Here is a 17,769-nt window from a genome sequence, read left to right as displayed (position 1 = left end):
AGCAGACCCAGGTGTCATCATCTCCACCCATACATAATCCCTCCAGCAGGCAAAAATTCAGTAAAGCATGAGCAACACCTGAGTTTGCAGGTTAATTCCTTTATCATCTGATTAGGTAGAAACAAGACAGAGAAATTATCTGAGGTCAGAGTTATTCCCAGTTTTCTTTGCTTGGTTTTATCTTTTCAGTGATTTTAATGATTTATGTAATACACCTCTACGCAGGAGCTATTATGTACCACATCTGCATCTTAATTCAACATCCCCAATAATCTCAGGATACTTATTTCGTTGGCAAGCAGGAAGAAATTGTTGCAAACTGTGAGCCCTGATGGATTTCCCTGTCATTCTCTTCTAGCTGGGTCACGAGTGTTTTATCCTGAGGTCACTGTAAGCCCCCCAGAAATAAATACAAGAACACTACTAGAAATCAGCTGTCTCTCACAGTATCCTTTGGGACAAAATATCCAGCACAGAGCTAGACAAATGCATGATACATTGGGTGAGCCATTGGCTGACGAGTTGGGCTCAAAGGGTTATAGTAAATGGGGTGACATCAGGCTGGTGGCCAGTTACCGGTGGGTTTCCCCAGGGCTTAATTTTAGGGCCAGTGCTCTTTAATGTTTTTATAAATGTTCTGGATGCAAGAATCAAATGTATATTACGTAAATTTGCCAATGATACTAAACTAGGAGGAGCTGGGGACTCCCTTGAGTGTAGAGAGAGGTCTTACAGAGAGATGTGAATAGACCCTGAGAGCTGGGCAATCACCAACCATATGAAATTTAACAAGAGCAAGCGTTGGATTCTCCACCTGGGATGGCGTAATCCTGGTTATGCATACAAAGTGGGGAACAAGATGTTGGAGAACAGCCCTGCAGAAAGAGGTTTGGGGATTTGGGTTGATGGCAAGTTGGATATGAGTGAAGAGTGTGCCCTGGCAGCCAAAAGGGCCAACTGGGTCCTGGGGTGCATCAAGCACAGCATCACTAGCTGGTCGAGGTAGGTGATTGTCCCACTCTACACTGCACCTTGAGTACTGGGTGCAGTTTTGGGCACCTCAGTATAAGAAGGACATCAAACTATTAGCATGTCCAGAGGAGAGTGACCGAGATGCTGAAGGGCCTCGAGGGCAAGACTTATGAGGAGCAGCTGAAATCACTTGGTTGGTTCAGCTTGGAGAAGAGGAGGCTGAGGGGGGGGTTCATCACAGCCTGCAACTTCCTCAAGGGGGGCAGCGGAGGGGGAGGTACTGATCCCCTCTCTCTGGTTTCCAGCAATAGGACACAAGGAAATGGAGTGAAGCTGCATCAGGAGAAGTTCAGATTGGTGGTTAGGAAAAGGTTCTTCACTAAGGTCAATCACTAGAACCACCTCCCCGGGGAAGTAGTCATGGCACCAAGCCTGACAGAGTTCAAGGAGCATCTGGACGGTGCTCTTAGTCGTACGGTTTAGTGCTGGGTGGTCCCGCAAGGAGCAGGGAGTTGGACTTGATGATCCTCATTGATCCCTTCTGACTTGATGTGTTCTATGATTCTATGAAATAAAAAAGGCATAACGGTAATTTCCCAAAACAGCAGCAAAGTTGTGATGTTCCCATGAACTGCACAAGACATGTCTCCATGAAACACGGCTGCTGTGGCCATCCAGGGACGCTACTTTGGGAAGCCTTTGATGCATCCACCCTTTCCAAGTGGCACTCAACACGATGTCAGGAAACACGGTTTCAGGGTTTGGTATTGCTATACTGTCTACAAATGTCATACTGGTATGTAAAGCGCCTTCTCTAAAAGATACACACCTCCTATTTCACCCCAGAGTTTAGGATCTCAATTCCACATCTAAGTTCTGCAACTTTCACTCGTGCTAACCTGTTTCATGCAGAACTCTAAAAATCCCAGGACACTTCAAAAGGGAAACCTGTTGACCTGCTGTCGCTGCCCACAATTAATTTTGCAGACAAGGTGTTTTCTGATGTAACTGATTTAAATGCAGTGTAGTTGGTGATCATGTTCCCCTCCCCAGGAATGAGGAAGGAGGATTTTCTCCCTCTCTCCCCACCTGAGGTGTTTGGTGCACCTCTGCCTGCAGCAGCCCCGCTCCACTCAGCGAGAGGCTGCCAGACACAGACCACCCTCTCCGGGGTCATGGAGTTGTCGAAGAGCCTTCCTCCTGAGTCAGAGGAGAGTGAGGTGGAAGGAGAGGCAGGTGCAGCAGGGCCGGGGTGCTGTGCAGGAGAGAGCCAGCGCGGAGAGCAGAGGCTTCGTCGGATGCTGAGGAGAGCCTGGAGTGCCAGCAGGACACAGCAGATAGCCCTGTGTTGCTGAAATTAAAAATGAATTACTGTTTTGGAACATTCACATGTCAGAAAACAGGTGTGTGGGGTGGTTAGAAATATGCCTATACACACACACACATAAATTCCCTTAAAAGAATATTTTAAAATTGCTTGTTTTAAAAGGCGATGCCTGTTGTACTCATACAGTGGCCCCACATAAAAATGAAATCCTCTTTCTTCTTTGAGAAGAAAAAAGACATTGAAATAGAGCGCCAAAGAAGGAGAAATAACACTGAAATGTGCATTCTGTTTTCCTTCAAATTCTAGTTCACAGGCTCAGGTGATTTTTTATGTAGACTTGCAGGTGCACCCATTTAAGTCATGCCACAAATAAATGCAGTCAACTGCATATGAATGATTGTGCTATCAGATACCCATAGATAAAATAGCATTTCAGATGGGTAACACAATCAAAGAAGCACTCAGACAGCATGTCAATGGGCACAATATAAAAATGTGAACAGGTATGTGAGGTGCAAAGGACACGCCATGTCTTTAAACAGTCACCATAACCGCGTGCAGGGGAACATGCAAGTCCCCTGGGACACCGCATGTACCCCAGTGTAGACATGTACAGTGATGCACGTGATCCTCCAAGTGGACATTAAAAGGAAAATATTGTGATTCCCAGGTGAGTACAGCTCAGACACCTTGTCACTTTGATGTATTACATTATCACCATCATTTCTGCTCACTCAGCGACTCTTTCTCTTTCCCAAAATCTTGGATATTTGTCTTGAATTGCAAAGAGAAATAGAATCAGACAAACATCTAGAAGCACATAAATATTAAAAAAAAATCCCTGATGTGAAAGTTGTCAGCTCTGTTTCTTCAAGATCAGGAAGGTATTTCTCACATGTTCTCATTTTCACTTCTCAATGCCTTTTTTCATAAACTCCTACTTCACTGAGTAAATATTAATGTAAATGCTTTCACTTTATTTTTCCCTTTGACAGAAGTGGCCAGTAGTGGACAGAAAGCTGCTGATCAGCTCACCCCATACAAAATGAGAATTATAGAAGGGAAGAACACTTCAACCTTTTGTCCGAGAAAATTTAATTTCTAGGTTAATTTGCAAATAAAAGTGAGTCTTTTTGGATCATGACTGACCACCTGCCCAAAGGAAGAAATTTGAAAAAAATTGTGGGTGAGAGAAAAGTATGTCAGTGGAAGTGTTCCCACTATGAGGACTCTTAATTGTTTGTGACCCTGCTGTGGGAGAAGGTATGGGAAAATTAATGCTCTGAGCAATATTCATCTTGCTGAGTGTTTTCCTTTCTTTCTTCACTCATGGTTGATGTGACCTTTTTGGACTCCAACTGTTCGAGGAGATGTACTGCAACATGCAGAGTACATTATTATTATCTTGAACGTTCTCCAGCTTTTGTACCAAATGTTTAGTCTGCTTGGTCAGGATTAAATGTCCTTTGCTTTTGACTTCTGATGATTTCTGGTCCAGATTGCACACCTGGTATGTTACTGCAGTCTTCCTTTAAAGAAGCACAAAAGCAGTTTTCTTTGCTGAAATGCAGCACTACAAGATAGGCTTTTATGAAAACTTTAAAAAAAAATTTCTCAGAAATCAAACAAAAGTACAGCTTGCCAAATCCTGCTTTGGGAGGGCTGACAAGTCCTCTGCAGTGACCCGCTCCTGCTCACCAGCCCCGGGGTCTTACACCAGAGGTGTGCTGCGTGCCATGTGTGGTGGAGGTGGTTATTCACATTACACTAGGAAAAGAGGGCTTGGTCACATGTACTGTCCTTGCTTTCACGATTTCCAAAAGGCCCCTAAACACCAGAGCCGGGAAGGGCTTGCTCTGGAAAGAGGAACAGGCAGGACGGGTTTGGGTGCCCCAGAGGTTTTCAGGTGTAGCTTCACCTACAGTCCCACCCTGCAGTACATCTCCTTGAGAAAAGGTATGAGGAGTATATTAGCACCATGTATGGAATAAAAACTTAATAGACATAACAATCCACACACCTTTCTCCTTCTTCACTTGTGGATGCCTTCCTTGAAGAGCAAAATGAACCCGAGGCTGTATATCCACACCCCTCCGCACCTCCGCTCCCCGCAGCATCCTCACCCCCCCGGGGATCCACGCTTCCCCGCTACCCCAGTTCCAGCGACCCTCTGCAATGGTCGCCCTCCTTCCTGACAGCCCCGTGTCCCGTCGCTGTGCTTGCCGGGTGGGAAAGTGTCCTTTCCAAAGAAATTGGAAGTGCCTCCAGCTGGCACGTACTCCGGGTGTGCCGAGCCCGGCCACCGCCGAGCGCTGGGTGCTGTGCAGGGGGAGCGAAGGAGGAGCGGCCGAGCGCTCCTTGCTGGCCCCGCGTCTCTTCTTCCCACCCGCTGTCAGGGGGAGCTCCGGATCTCTGCGTCCTCCGCCCTTCTCTCCACACCGGTTCAAACCGAATGAGCTCAATGTCATCAAAGGGTTCTGGCAAACAGACCCAAATGCAAACGGACGGTGCGATAACAGAAGTCGCATTTCTTTAGGACACCAGGCAAAAGAGAAACCCCATAGACAGGATAACAATTCTACAAGAATAAGAGATTTTCATATTTGCAGGATGACTGCATTTCACTCCTTTGCTATGTGAAATTTGATATGTTATTTGACCACCTAATCTCAAAAAAAATTCATAAGGAATTTCAATTTTTCTCTTTCCACCTTAAACTCAAAAAAAAGATATTTCTAAATTAGACTTGTAAATGAAAGTATAATTCATCCTTTATAATCTTAAGGACGGAATATCTATATCACTGGATACAGAAGAAGTGGTCCACTCATGGGTGGATTATGTTCTTTGAAATCAATGAAACAGTATTACTGTATTTTTTTCCATGCATGGCCAAAGCTCGGATAACCTGCAGTCCCTCAAAAGTATAGGCACTTGGATATAAATCCTTAGATAACTTATAATTTCAGATAGCCCACAAAAAGAGACAGAGAGGCTGTGGAACGAGGAAAGCAGGCTTTGTGGGAATCACGGCCAGGGACTATTAAGATACAGAAGGCTAGATTTTGCCTTGTATATACCTGTTTACTGACAAATTGTACTATCAGCTAATAAGTTTTAATGCCATTTGATCAACTGCAGTTCCCTGACCATTTCACCCCAATTCCACTTATTGATTTAATGTGCACTGAACTACTTCAAACCTTGCCATTCAAACCAGGATTGCTGGATACAGCACTCTTACAGAACAAACAGTCACTACGTTTTAGAAGAGGACCAGTTCTCTGCAGTCCCAGTTTCCCTGAAAATGACCTCAAATTGGCTTTTGCATATTTGCAATGAAGCTAAAGATAATGTCCATCATACAACAGACATTGCTCAGATTGAGGTTGTAAACACCAGGTTGTAAACACCAGTCAGACTCAATCTGACACAGCTTTATTTATGTTACAAAGTGCTATGATATTTTCTGAATTTCAGGAAAGTCAAAACCCATTTTCTCAGCAAAGGAGGACAGACAGAACAGTCCAAGATTACCCAAAGAGATGAGGAGCAGTTTGGGTATATTGGCAGCATAGCATTTGGTGCCATCTTTGCCAGATTTTTGTCATCTTCCTCCTAATTTCTGTGTGGTTTCAGTCCATTGTGCAGCCTGGGTGTGCTAAATGCTGCCGGCAGTGTGAAGGGCCAGCACTGACCAAAGGGTAAGTGGGCTTGCCAAGCTCTGCCTGCTCCTTTCTTTCCTTTGTAGGTCTTTCCTGCTCTGTTTCCACCACAGTGTTTATACGCTGAAATACTTGTAGATGTTCCTGCTCCCTTGCCAGCTCTTTCTGCATAAAGCAACTACCTGAAGGTGGGTTGCTCATCGCTGGATGCCCTCCTACTTGTCTTGCCCCCATGGAGAGCACAATGATGGCAGGAGGCTCCTCTGTTACCATTCATACTTATTTCCATGCGAGGGTCCCTCACTTAATTTTCTCTTATCCCAGTCCCATGAAAATCATGTACGGTGACCACTGTGCTACAAGGTGTAAGTAGTATTTTCACTGAGTATGTTCTGTGTTTAATGATGTCACATTATGTTAAAATACGCTTTATACTCATGATATATATTAATATTTTACTACAACATACAACCTAATCCAGTGCACCGAAAAGCTTATCCCAATGTAGAACAGATAACAAAGGCGGCAGGTCTAAAACTGCAAGTATGAAGTAGGTGGAAACCATGACATGGAGACCACCAGCTTACAATAATCATAACATCATTTTGCCTAATTTGGCAAACTATATCACAGACTGAAGTTTAATTTAAGCAAAAGATAAAATTGCCAAGTCCATCCATATTATTTATGTCAAACAGGTGAACAAGACTCATTTGAATTGATTTGAGACAGTACAAACATTCCCATGGAACAAGATCAGGCACATCAATGTGTGTATTTGAACAATTAACCAAGTGGCACATGCATGGGGAGTGCTGAGAAGCTCAGCGCTTACACTGCCGTTCCTTCCTGAAGGCAACACAAAGTCCCTGCTCAGGGATTTGAGTGAGCAAAAGCTAAAACTGACTTGGGTGATGACTTCAGGTGTGTAACTCCAAGTGAGCTTTTCCCACCCCTTCCCTGCCCCTGGCTACCCAACTCACGGAAGCTTCCAGTCATTGTTCAAAGAGTTTTTTAAAAGCTGTCCAAGTTTTTCACCCAAAAGGTTCTTGAAAAAACTTTAATTTTTCCTCTTGGCTCTCTTAGCCTGTTCCCTTGCCAGCAAAGGGAGACTGCCCTCTCAGCTTATCCCACTGCCAAAACATGTCAAGAGTTACCTCAGTCTCCTTACTCCTCTATTTGCTCCAACAAACCGTATCCAGACAGGCCTTGGCACTTCCCAGCTGCCACCATCACGCGGGGCCTCAGCGCTGAGAGGCAGGGTTGGAGGAGGAGATGACCACCAGTGGGCGAGGATCAAGCCAGGGACCTCAAGAGAACTGGGCCCATAGACGGGCTAAATCCCAGGCTTCGCACCGTGCTGGCTGCTCCCCTCAGAAGGTCAGTGTCACCTGTGAAAGGTCTCGGGGAGCAGGGGAGGTCCCCGGAAACTGGAGGAAGGCAAATCTTGCACCTGTCTTTGGAAAAGGCCAAAAGCACAACCTGGGGAACACAAGCCAGTCAGCCTAACTTTGGTCCCTGACACCTGCCCAGTTTAACATCTTTATCAAGGACACCATGAGTGCACTCTCATCGAGTTCGTGGATGACACCAAACCGGGGGGACCAGTCAGTACTCTGGAGGGCAGAGCTGCCATCCAGAGGGACCTGGGCAGTCTGGAGGAATGGGCCAGCAGGCATCTCCTGAAATTCAACAAGGACAAATGCCATGTCCTGCACTTAGGAAGGAAGAGTCCCATGCAACGACACAACAGGGGCTGAGGTGGTCTTCAGCCAGCTGTGTGCCCTAGCAGCCACAGCAGCCAAGAGGAACCAGGGCTGTACTAACAGGAGCATGGGCTGGAGGTCCAAGGGGGTAACTAAACCCCTTTACTCAGCAGTAGTGAGATCATGTCTGCAGTCCCATGTCCAGTTTCGCTCCTCTCAAATAAAAGAAAGAGGATGATCAGCTGGAGTGAGTTCAGTAGACAGCCCCCAGGCTGGCCGGGGGCCGGAGCACTTCCCTGCGAGGAGAGGCTGAGGGAGCTGGGCTTGTCCAGCCTGGAGGAGAGATGGCTTTGGGGGCACCTAACAGCAGCTGCCCAGCATCTGCAGGGAGGTCATCGAGGAGGCAGGGCCAGGCTCTTCACTCACAGAGATGCCAAGGCAGGAGAATGAGAGACAACGGATGATGAACCAAGAGAGTTTCAGACTGGATATATGGAAAAAGGTTTTTCCCCAGGAGGACAATCAGACAGTGGGACATTTGCCCTGGGAGGCTGTGCAGTCCCCATCCTTGGGGGTTTCAGGGAACAACTGTATCAAGTTCTGAGCAACCTGGTCTGACCTCAGAGCTGGCCCTGCTCTGAGCAGAGGTTGGACTAGTGACCTCCTGACATTTCTTCCAAGCTGGATCACCCTGTGATTTCATGAGGCTGTGGTAATGGAGCCTTGTCTATAGACTCCATAAACAAGAAGCCTGGTTGTAAGCAGTGTCACTGAGAATAAGAAATACAACTTTGAAATTTTTTTGCCTTCCCTATATTTAAATCCTCATTAAAAATGATGGATTATTTCAGGGGTTTTTTTACATCACCCAGATATATTCATATACATGCACGCCCTCATATATAGAAACAGAGAGAGTCTGTGCATTTTCCTCTGTGTATTTATCCACTAAATACATGTTTTATAATCCTCAGTGTTTTGCAAGGCTACAGGGTAATCTGCTTCATTCAGTAGTTACTCTTGCTCAGGAAATGCACAACAGTCACAAATGCTCCACAGCTTGGTTGCTGGGTAAATGGTAGCTCATTTGTATTCAGCACCCTGCGTAAAAGTGATAAGAAGCCAAATACTCCTAGGAAACAGCACAAATGAAATACAGCACGCAGGAGGCGAAGTATTTATAGAAACAAAATATCAGCATTTTCCACACATTTACACAAAGCAATTTCAGTCTTTTCATAGGAAAAAAGAACATCTCTGGCACTCATTTACTCATTTCCCTGCAGTCATATATTTTGGCCAAAAAGCACTGACTACATAGAAAACCTTCAAGTCACAGCAAATTAAAGATCAATGACAACCTAAAATAGACACTGTCATATTTTCATTCCTAACATGTCTTTGTAATAAGACCATTGTTTTAGTAAGTAAATAACGTGGCATTTCTGCTTGAATGGGATTTTAGCATCGTGCCTGAACCTTGCCCACAGATCCCCAGCCTGCTATGAGAGAAAGAATTACACCTGCATTTAACTCCTTGGGATCTCTGGGTTGATTAGCTGAAGTCCGTTAAGTGCAAGGCAGAGGCTTGCTGATCAGAGAAGCAGCTGACCCATCTTCCTTCGTGTGCGTGTCAGCCGTGTCTGTACTTTCTGCTGTGATCCTTAAACTTAAATCATTTTTTCCCATTTGTGGATTTTGGGGGTGGGGATTTAAGCATGCATGAAAAATACATGACAAGATCCCAGCTGAAGTGTGGATTTATCTTTTATTACTCTTTTATTGCTGTAGTTTTTATTAGGAACATTGAGAAACAGGGAAAACAAGACAAAATGTTGGAACCTTCTAATACAAAGCAAATAAATCAAACTGAATAAAAAAAGCATCTGAACTAGGAAACAGGGGAAAGACATGAAAACGTTGTCTTTTGCTGCTATAGCCTACAACTGAGTCAAAAATATGTTAGACAGAAATTGTCTTATCTATTAGTAGAAAGCATGTGAAATCTAATACCACCTAGTAATCTTTTACACATCTCTATTTTAACCTCCATCCTCTTCAGTCTCTGTCAAGGTTAAATAAGCAACTAAACAAGTAGTGGTCAGTACATGCAAAAGGTGGGCTCGGTCACCAGTGGAGACTGCTGTGTGGCAGGACCTACGTGGTGCTGTTGGCTGCATGTGGTTTGACAAGGTATTTTCCTGAATCTGTTTTCTGTCTGTATCTACACACACAGTGTGTGCAGGTAAAGCAAAGAAATTTGAAAAAAAGTATTCCTGCAGCACAGGTTTCTTGCTCAGCAGGAGAGCAACCTGAAAAGCTTCAGATCTGTTCCTACCTGGCAGAGGAATGACAATATGTACCAGCCCTAAACAAGCTTGGCATAAACTGGGGAAAAAAAGGATGCAGTTATAAAATGTTTAAAAACCTAATCCTAAAGCAGCTGCAAAACAGCAAATCCAAGACTCTTTCTGGCCAAAAATGTGGAGGCCTTGCAAGTTACTCTCCTTAGGAGAAATTGATTCAATGCTGTTTCTTACAAAATTTCTGAGGCCTGTCCCCTCGGGCATTGGAGGGATTAAGAAAACAAAGACAGTTTCTGTGCTTCTACCAAGTCTCTTCCAGATAGTCTATTTCCAAACCTGCCCCTCTGGCCTTTTTCTCAGGGTCATGCTTATTTAGGGTAGGTCTGGCTTTTTGCTCAGTTCTGTGTTTTCCTCTTCCCTTGGATCTATAGTCAAGTATCAGAAAAGTTCCTCTTCCCAGATGATTCAGTTTCTTCAGTGAATTTACACGTGTCCTACACATTGTGCTGATACTAAGTGAAAAATGGTTGCTTCAACAAATTCTATAACACAGCTAGATTAGTATAAAAACTATTGGAGACCAAGATGAATATTCAAGCTCAGGACATCTGTTTCACCCTTCAGGACACTTACTGATTTACTGAGGTCTTTAAAATGAATGCGGACACTCCATTATGTTTTGGATCATACAGTTAACCTGATCCAGTTTCTCCAGAGCTGTAACAAGGACATTAATGTCTCCAATTTGTGTACCCAAACAGCATCTCTTTTCCTCATATCAGATTTCTATTTCCTTTGCTACGATCCTTGTCTACGTTTCAATACTCATAAATCATACTGATGCAACAAAATAATTTCTTTTATTGTGAAGTCTCTTACATGGTCAGCAAGATTTTATCGAGAGCAATGCATACATGTTAGAAGCTGCACTTTAGGAGTTGTACCTTTCAGTTAAAGGAAAATAAGACAGGCTGGGAAAGTAAGATAATAGCTCCCTGTGTAAGGTCTAGGTGCAGAACACTGAAACCTCAGCAAAGTATATCAGACAGACCTTGAAGGCCACATGAGGGAGGGCACAAGACTCTTCCCTCCCACAGGCAGGAGGGTGGATCAGTAACAACAGATAAGTCAGGATCGGCTGGAGAGAAAAAAAAACAAAACAAAACAAAACGGAAAACCTGATGTAGAGTTGCTAGATTAAATGATTGAGGCATCCCACCTCGTGCCTTGACCTTTCAGGGAAGAATGATTACATCTGATGTCAAGCAGGCTGCACAGCTTGAAAATTTGAGCATTACCTACAGAACACAGTCTTCAGTAACAAGGTGACCACCTCCAGAACATCTTGGTTGTTGCGTCATTCTGGTGGGTCCTAATTTCAAAAGGTGTTCATGCCCAAAACTGCCCAAGACTTAGGGCTCCAGATCAGGCATACTGAAATTGAAAGGAGATGCAGAAATGGACATTTCTTTACCTCTATCTTCATGAAAACCTTGAACCACTATGTTTTCTTAGAGCACCTTCACATGCCATGGGATCAAGGCCTTCATGAAATGCCGTTCTAGCCACTACTTTAAAAGTATTATTGTAAGTGCCACCTTCCCTGAACAGCTTTCTGATCACCATTTGTCAAGGAAATGACAAAGCTATTCTCAGTTTTGCCCCAGGCGATTCTCTAAGCCTTGAGGGAAGAGTCTTAGCCTAAGGCTTAGAGTCTCCTCTGGAGGAAGAAGAGGGACTTACTTCATCCTTCCAGGTGTGCCAAGGAGGGGAAAAAAATAAAATCCCCGCAATGTTCATTAAAGTGAGCAGGAGGAGCAAATAGGTTGGTGACCTGTGGCCTCACGACTCGGGAAGGAGGAGGGAGTGCTCGAAGGATGCCACTGCTCTTGGAGTGAGTGGTGTGGGTGCCCTGGCTGGGGCCCGTCTGGGGAGCTCCCATGGCTGCCTGCACCTCTGCATGAGGCACTCTAGTCCTTCGGATACAACATAAGGCTCAGAGCTTCAAAAAGATTTCTGGCAGCTTCTTTGTAAACACTCTGGGGGCTATGGATGCCATTCAAAAGGGTTGGGAGTGCAACATTGCTCTTCAAGGCACCTATGTCTTTTTTTTTTGTTTCTGACTGTTAGGAAGTAAGCCTCCTGGGAGGCAGTCTCTTACCAAAAGTGTTCTGGCCTAGACATACCCTCTAGCAGGAATCGAGAGGGAGCTGAGGGGCATGGACTGGCCATACTGTACCTCAGAGGCACTGGAGATGGCAGCTTTCCTCCCCCTACAGTTTGTGCCCTAATCCAGACCTAGGCTCACAGACACAACCCAGAAGTACCCCAGTTAGCACACCCTCAGTGTTAAGTCTATCGCTTTTTATAGACAGCACCAGTAAAAAAGAGGCTTAGCAAAGCCGTTACAAATGGAAATATGTGCCCGGAGTACCACAGCTACGGAAGGAGGTATGCTGAGCTCTGGTGTGGGGGCCTGGCTCATGCAGTCCCTCTCTGGCCCACCAGCCACTGGCACTTCTTGGCTCCTGCACGGGGCTGGGGACACTGCCACCTGCAGTGCTGACAGCTGAACAGGGATGGGCATGCTTCTCCCCATCGGTGCAAATCTAACATCATGACATGCATCAGGAGAATTAGGACTACAATATCTGCTAGCTGGAGTGACGGGATATTGCTCTGAACCAGGCAGTCAGTGAAAACATAAAACACCTATCTGTTTGAATTCTGAATCAATGAGCTAAAAGAATACCCTTGCTTAAGATAAAAGACTGAAGTCACCAGATTTATTTTATACCATTCAACTGACTTTGTTTTATATTTATATGACCTTTTCCTTTCTTTACATTTTCTCTTCTGCTTTCAAGAGCAGAATTTTTTAAAAATTGTACTAAAGATGACTGAGTGAAAATGATTTATTTGTTTGGAGCAATGTTAAGACCCATTTCCAGAAAGAATGGAAAAATACAGTCAAGATCAAAGAACTCTGAACAAAGACAAAGGTAAGCTCTTCAGGAGTGCAGCCAAAGCTCTGGGCACAGGAATCACGTTCCCAGAAGTTCCTGCTTGACAGTTGGCTGCAACCAACTGGAGCATGGGGAAAACCCAAAGACTAGCATGCAAGAGCAACTAAAGGTCATAGCAGCAAAGAAGGAATATGAAAAGATGAGATTAATCTGTTGGGAATTGCATATTTATCAAGAATAGGCTTTGAGGTAGATCTGCCAGGACGAGGCAGGCAGGAGAATCTGCTTGAGGAACAAATGGGAAGAACCTTGTGCCGAATTTGGAAACAGTTAGCACCACCTATTGGTGACCATTTTAGGTGGAAAAATGCTGGCATATTCCCACATACGCTTATGCAGTTCAAAGAGAAAAACCATAGCTACTACAGTGTTTGTTTTTATAACAGACACTTGAAATATTTATAAAGATGGGATTCTTAGTTGCACTTCTTGTGACATAGTTTAGGTTGATTCTCAGTAATGCCCTAAGTATTTGGAAGAAACATAGGTTTTAGCTTAACAAGGTGTGATTAGGCCAGCACTATATCTGACCTCATTTCAATTAAAATAAGAGCAAATCCACTGAAAAGCCTTTCCTATGTCTCTCACACTTATTAGCATTTAAAAATACATGCAAAAAACTCCATATGCACTAACAAGCAGCAGAGTGGAAAAGACTACAAGATAAATATCTGCAATAAAGAACTTGGTGCCTTCTCTCCAAAGACCGTCTAATCAATCAAAATGTATTTTGCTCTGCATATTTGCCTATTATATTTGCTGACCTGTGTGAGTAAAGCTTACAAATATTGGCAGTTCTGGGCTTTTTGGGAAAGGAGATTTCAAGTAAGGTGCCATCCATCATAGCATCAGCACTCTTAGGAGCTGTTTAGAAATAAGCTAGGGCTTCTCGGGTTGTTCTGGGGGCTTTTAGTGAGTGCTTGTCATTGTTATAGGAATGGTTGCTGAATAGTTACCAACAATGAAGGGGTTTCTATAATGGCACATGTGACTTGGACATGGACAGCTGCTGCCCTAGTAAGCCTACAATTTAAATGCATTGATTTGACTATTCCCTGCATCCATCTTCTTTCATTTGCCCTTTCTTTGGTTTGGATTTGTTGTTTGTTGTTTTTTTTTTTTTTTTTTTTCTTTTAATGCTAGCCTGTTAGCTAGAAATCTCCACTCAGAGGAACCAGACTTGTCTGCAGTTCAGACAGATTAAACATTAATGGGAAAAGCTGATGTGGAGAGACTTGACTAAGGTCCATCAGGAGCTGCGGTCGCTGCCCAGGCTGATGCCAAGCACCAGCGAGAGCCTCGGCTTTCCCTGAACTTCATTTGCTGGTTGTCAACAGCCGGTAGGATCCGGTCCCCGCTCCTGCAAGCTCTGTTTGTTCAAAGGTGTTCCCCAACAGCCTTGTTTTCTCTCACGCCTTGGTTATCTTTCTTCCATTTAACAGCCCGTTAAATAAAGGGCAGAGGCAAGAGCGAACGATTCTGCGGGGACGTGCCTGTGCTTGGCCCAGCCGCGCGGTACCGATCGATGAGCAACTGATGCTCCAGCCCTGGCGCAGGCACCAGCTGGCCTGAATGCAGCCGGCACAGTTCATGCCTCTGCCTACCACATGTGCCTGTTACTTGGAAAGGCTTAATTTTTTAATGTTTGACATCTCTTAACGCAGTGGTTACTTCTAGTAACTATGAAAATTATGTGGATTTCACAAAAGTCTTGGTAAGGTATTTGAGTACTGCAAGCTTTCATGTAAAATATGAAATCGTAAGGGAAATGTTATGTATGGATGGATTAATTGCAGCTTAGGTGATCAGGATTTATAGCACCTATTTTTTACTAAGAGAATAGTTTAAACTATTAGGATTTTTTTAAAAAAATATGCCCTGGAAGTGACTGTTTTTGTTAATTTTTGCCTTTAAGTATTTTTGTATGCTTTCTATTTATTTTATTGTTGAGACTGCAGTAAAATTGAAAGCAGAGCTCAGCAATGCCCCAAGTTTGGAGAGAAATTATAACCTCATTGGAAAACAATGCAAATCTCTGTGTATAGATGCAGTGCATGCTGCTTCTATTCTGTACTCTCTCTCTTTAAAATTAAAAGATCTACTCTGAGATAGAACCAGAGAGAGAATTAATGTTTCCAACTAGCAGATAGTGCTGAATTTTTTGCTGTCAAAATCTTATTTTTAGACACATTGTTTTCTGGAAAGCTACAAGTAACAGCTTAAAAAAAAAAAAAATTATAATACGACCAGACTTCCATTGCATGTGGGTAAGTTATTTGCTTAACTTCAAGCAAGCTGTATTAAACTTTCCTAAAACCATAAACTTCAAAGGTAGGATTGGCAGTGTGCAAGAGGCTATGTATCTGTGATTGCTGAGGTACTTCAAATACTTAAGAAAAATATCTGTTGACAGGCCTGAAAACCAGCATTTTCTGGCACTGCATATTCAGTGAATGGAGAGCTACAGAAACGGTGATGGCTCAGTGTCCCTCCCCTGCTCCTCCACTGTACCTCTGGAAGGATATCAGAGGTATCTGTATTTTCTAAGATCCTTTTATCTTAGGCCCTTTGAAATTATCAAAGGAGCTAGCTAGTCAAAACCACCAGCCCGGAAAGTGGGAGCTGCTGTTTTTACCTCCGTATATGCCATAAGGTGGTATTTGGTCTTGTGAATCCCATAGCAAACCTTATTCAGGCAAAAATGTATTTATCCTTGTTTAAGCAGAAAACAGAGTGAAAATGGAAGAACTGAAGTAATCTGCAGCTTAAAGAGAGAGATGCAAGGACAGGGACAGCATGTGTCCTGAGCTACCTGTCTTGGGCATCAGACTTTGACCTGCTACTTTGGGCTTGCTCTCTGAGACAGAACCAAAGGGCATAACCAGCATCACCCTGTACAGCTAGATGAAAGGCACTTGGTACTCAGAAGCAATCCTTCGGTCTTTGCTTTCTTACCTATAAAATGGGAAGGATACTTAGCTTACAACATGGTATCACAGAATGATAGAAAAATCCACAGTGTCCGTTTCAGGCTCTGCAGACCTCGCAAAACTAAAAAATACACACAGCTGTTGTGCAACCAAGATCATAAAATAAAGAGTGAAACTGAATTTTTAAATGAAGAGATTTAGGGGGTTTTTGTACATATAAAGGTTTCTCTGAGATCAGCTTTTCCCCTTTTTGTGCCAGCTTCTAGTTTCTACTCGTCTTTTTGCAAGGCCTTGAAGCAAGTCCCTCATGACATATGTGCTCTTAGTCCGGACCAGTGACATGATCAATCTTCTGAGCCACCATCATCCCCTACACTTTCAGGACACAGCGCTCACGCTGCTATATTTTACTGAGGAAATGAGGTCACCCAAGACTCACAGACTCCTGAATATGAATGTCTGTTACTGTAGAGTAAGACAGAAAAACAGGAGCAACCTCAACCCCAGCGTGACTGCAGAGCAAAGCAGCCTGAACAGCCTTGTCACGCAGGACATATGACCAGGATATAGTTGTGCATGGGGCCAAGTAGCAAGACCCATAACACAGGATTTCTGCCAAGGAAATCTGTTTACATCCAGCATAGAGGTGAGGGAGAGAGAGAAGATCTGCAGGACCGCCCCATATATGCAAAAAATGTCAGCACTGCTGCGGAGGACAACAAAACTAGAGCAAATGGTGGGAAAGGGAACGTTGAAGCCACCTTATCATTTAATAAACTCGTGCCTGATTAATAAAGAAGCAAAAGCAAATACAAAAACCCTGGAGCCCTGCCTGCACAAAGGACTGGGCTAAGGCTTGAAATAGGTCTAAGCCCCTTCACAAGCTCTGGAGTTACAGCTCTTCTACTCCACACCGAGTTTCAGACCCACTTAAACCTTCCCCGAGCAATTCCGTTCAGCACTTTGCAGACACCAGCTGCAGCCGTGGCTCTGCCAGCCATGGTCACGCTGGCCCGGGAGGCAGCACCGCCTGCGTCTCCTCCACCAAGGGGCCCCACCTCCACCCAAGGTGGGATGCTGCAGAAGGTGGGATGCTGCAGAAATACGAGGCAGCAGCATGCAGAAAAACAAACCCATACGGTAAAGGGCAGAAGGAGAACACACAGCCACTCTAAGAAAAAAGGCAGGGGGTGACAGCAGCCTGGTAAACTAACAAAAGAGGAGGAAGGAAGAACTGTTAGAAGGATGAGAAGATTGATCATTAAAAAAAATACCCGGCTCTTCCCAATGTGTTTATTTTGGGAACACATTCATTGTGCATGTGCAGCTTATCTCTGTAGCTCAAAGAGTATAGATCAGCTCTTTGCTGTCATCTCAACTGACAGACAGCTGCTGCTGCAGCAGAGTGACAGCTGAAAAGCTGCACGATTGATTCCAATGCCGTCTTGCTCCATTGCAGCTAACGAGAGGCTTGTGTTCATTCTGCTTTTATTGAAGTGATTTCTTCTAATTGCCTATTTAATACCTTAAAATATACCGGGAGATACAGGTCAGTGCTCCAGTAAGCTGATGTTCAGGCAATGTTTTCCAGGTACAAATGAAGATTTGCTTATGCTCAACACAAAGGCTGCAGAGAAAAAAATTAATGATCTTATCAGGTAAAGCAGGTGTTGTGGTCACACCACCAAGGTCACTAGCATTAACAAAACACTCTGAAAACAGAACTGTGGCATGTTCCCAGCAAGGTGCTGGAGTGTTGTAGAGATAATGTGCTCAGCCTCGAGGGGAAAAAAATATGATGCGCTAACACTCACTAACAGCTGTTAATGGCAGAGTA

This window comes from Tyto alba, unplaced genomic scaffold (genome assembly GCF_018691265.1).
Source record: "Tyto alba isolate M040663 unplaced genomic scaffold, T.alba_DEE_v4.0 Super-Scaffold_6, whole genome shotgun sequence".
Classification (NCBI taxonomy): domain Eukaryota; kingdom Metazoa; phylum Chordata; class Aves; order Strigiformes; family Tytonidae; genus Tyto; species Tyto alba.
This window is presented reverse-complemented; position numbering follows the sequence as displayed.